The sequence below is a fragment of the Monodelphis domestica genome, chromosome 1, assembly GCF_027887165.1.
Source record: "Monodelphis domestica isolate mMonDom1 chromosome 1, mMonDom1.pri, whole genome shotgun sequence".
NCBI classification, from domain to species: domain Eukaryota; kingdom Metazoa; phylum Chordata; class Mammalia; order Didelphimorphia; family Didelphidae; genus Monodelphis; species Monodelphis domestica.
In genome coordinates, this window is record NC_077227.1 from 43,955,336 (window position 1) to 43,958,804 (window position 3,469).

At 34.4% G+C, this 3,469-nt stretch overlaps 1 pseudogene; it reads left to right on the forward strand.

Moving 5' to 3' along the window:
- Positions 1 to 2,236: 2,236 nt before the first annotated feature.
- On the forward strand, positions 2,237 to 3,126 carry LOC130457060 (olfactory receptor 6C76-like; annotated as a pseudogene).
- The last annotated feature ends 343 nt before the right edge of the window (positions 3,127 to 3,469 follow it).

Genomic DNA, 3,469 nt, shown 5'->3' on the forward strand with positions numbered 1-3,469 from the left:
TGCTAGCATTTCTAATACAATTTTAAATAATATTGTTGATAATGGACAACATTGTTTTACTTACAATTTTATAGGGAATGTGTTTAACTAATCCCCATTACAGATAATGTTTCTGATGGTTTTAAGTATGCACTTCTTATAATTCTAAGGGGGAAATTCATTTATATCCATGCTTTCAAATGTGTTAATAGGAATGAATATTTATGTAAATAGTGGTGAGGTTTCTGTATTCCCTATTTCTTACTCCTACTATTTCTTACTCCTTAGCCATATTTTCCAGCAAGTTTTTCACTGCTTTTTCCTATTACCCAATAGTAAAAAAGCCATAATAATAGTTCCTATGTAACTGAATCAAATGAGTTAATATTTATAATTTTTAAAGGTGTTTAGTCCAGTGCCTGGTACTTACATATTAGGTGCTATAAAAATATTTTTCCCCTTGCAGAATACATCCTCCCATCCACTTCCACCTGCCACGTTGATTGAATTTGAAGGAATTTATCCAGTTCTTCATATAATTTGACTACCACCTCTTCTTTTGCAATATACATCAGTACATAACCTCTGATTATTTACAAAGTGCCTATTATGAATATTACAAAGAATAATGAACAGAGATTCCATAGAATTATGTTGCTTATTTCCTTTGGGTTAACAATACAATTAATTCCACCAAATCCTTTATTTTTCTCTATAAGAATTTGTGGATTAATATTCCATTTATCTGAAAGTTCTTTTGCCTTCTGATATGATTTGCAGAGAAAATGTCCCTCCGGTATTATTTGAAAGTGGCCATACTATAGGTGGCCTTCAATACCAGGTCTAGAGTCAGGAAGATGCATTCATCTTCTTGGGTTTCAATCTGGGCTCTCACATACTTACTAACTTTGGGACCCTGGGCAATGCATTTAACTCTGTTTACCTCAGATCCTCAACTATAACATGAGCAGGAGAAGGAAATGGCAAACCACTCCAGTGTCTTTGCCTATAAAACCACAGATGGGACCACAAAGAGTCATATATGACTGAAATGACTGAACAACAAAACAATATTATAGATGATGAGCTACTCTAGATTTAACTAAGTTGATCTTTGAAACCCAGAAATACCTTGTTTCAAAGACTTTGGATTCCCTCTTTTTAAAATTACCTTCTGTCTTAGAATCAGTACTGTGTATTGGTTCTAAGGCAGAAGAGTGGTAAGGGCTAGGCAATGTGGGTCAAGTGACTTGCCCAGGGTCACACAGCTGGGAAGTGTCTGAAGCCAGATTTAAACCCAGGACCTCCCATCTCTAGGCCTGGCTCTCAATCCACTGAGCTACCCAACTGTCCCCTGGATTCCCTTAATTTTGTTAAGAGAGCTACATTAAACTGAACATAAAAATTGAATTACTTACTAAAAGAAACAAGTGGACAGTACATGAATAATCACTAATAGTTATCTGTTCCTGCCAATTCAGTGCTAAATTAACATAAGTCTGGTTGACAAAAACAATAGAAGGATGCATATTTGTCATTTCCCATGATTAGATGATTACAAATAAAGCTAATGGGGATGAATAGGATCTTAACAAAAAACAATAAAGATACAAAGAGAACTGCTCAAAAAAAAAGTTTGGAAGCCATTTTTCAAATGAAAGAATGATCAGATCATATGAATGCTTTTCAAAGGAAATATTACAAACCATGACCAATATTTAAAATTACAAATTATCATATAAATGCTATGTAAAACAACACCAAGGAATTCCTTCACATTCATCAGTTTGATAAATGTCTTCAAGTTATTCAGGATATATTTTAATATTCTAGATCTTCAGTGACAAAGGAGAGCAAGGATTAAATGATTGAAACTTTTGTAGGAGGGACTGTAGGAAGACAAATATTTTGTTTCCTTTCTTTTGAAGCTGTAAATGATTTCATCTGTTCTTAAGGCAATTTGGAATTATGCAAGAAAATTTATTAAATTAAGTAGGAAATCAATTATATTTAAAAAGTTATTAAAATGTTAAAAACAAAACAAGTTCATATTTCCAAGATTAAAGACTCCTTTAGACTGACCTGAAGCTCTGCCCTTTTTTAGACCTACACCTGGAAACAGAGCATTTTAACAGCTCCTTTCCACACTCCTGCTGACCTCAAAATTTCCAAATGTTCCCAATGGGAGTGGATTATACTACTGATCCACATACCATTATTAGAGCTATCCCAAGAGTCTAGACATGTGGTTGGGATCATGCCAGATGAGAATATCCAAGGCAAGGGCAATGTAACCTTCAGGGTAACCTGATGATGTTTTGGTACACAAATTGCAAAAAACAAAACAAAACAAAAAACAAATCAGAGAAATTCAGGGAGGTGATATTCCTATAGCTGCTTCAAGGAAGCTTAGAAGGTAAAGGAAAGGATAGTAGTAGCAACAGAAAGCATCATTCAAGGATTCTTTTTCATTCCTAAGGCAGTGTATCAGTCTGGTTACTGTATAGGGGGACATTTGCCACTTTCCACTTCAGTTCCCACCATTTTCTTTCACTTTTTTCTTAGGACCTAGACAAGTACATAGCTATCTGCAACCCTGTGTTACTCCAGCATCATGACCAGGAGGGTATGTTTCCCTTTAGTCAGCTCTTGCTATGCTTTGAGTTTTGTCATAATCAGCACTATAATCTTAAGAGTATCTATGGTACCCTTTTGTTGCTCTCATGTCATCAAACATTTATTTTGTGATCTGGCTCCTCTGACACACCATTCACACTCTGACACAAGTTTTATTGTATCATTGATTTTTACCTTGCTATTCTTGTACTCTTTTCATCATTCATTATAACTATTATAGCTTACACAAATATAATAACAAAAATAGTAACTCTCCCTTCAGTCAAAGAATGACAGAAAGCTTTCTCTACCTGTTCTTCCCACCTGGTTGTCCTCTGTCTATTTCATAGAAGTTGTATTTTTATATATGTGAAACCAAAACAAATCAACAGTTTAAACAACAACAGAAAGGCAGCTCTTGTGAACGCTGTGGTGACCCCTTTACGGAATCCCTTCATTTACAACCTAGGAAACAAGTAAGTCAAACAAGCTTTGAGAGATGTCTTGCACAAAATTAAAATGGCAAGATAGATTCATTGAATCATTATTTTTAAGTGAATCAGATATTTGGTACACTTCTCTGTGATGTTAAAAATTTCCTCTGTATAGAATCTCTGAAGAGTAGGCCCACAGACTTTTCTAAAAACGATCTATATTGATGGAGAATTCAAGTTACTGAATAGTCCGTTTCAGTGATGGATAGCTAAAATACTGACAAAATTCTTTATACTGATTTGAAACCTGTCTGCCTTAAACTAATGCCTTTTTTTTGCAATTGGGAACATTGAATAAATCTATTCCATCTCTAAAATGGCAGGCCTTCAATTTTTAAAAAATGCTATTATTTGCTAGATGTCTTTCTTTTGCTAGGCTA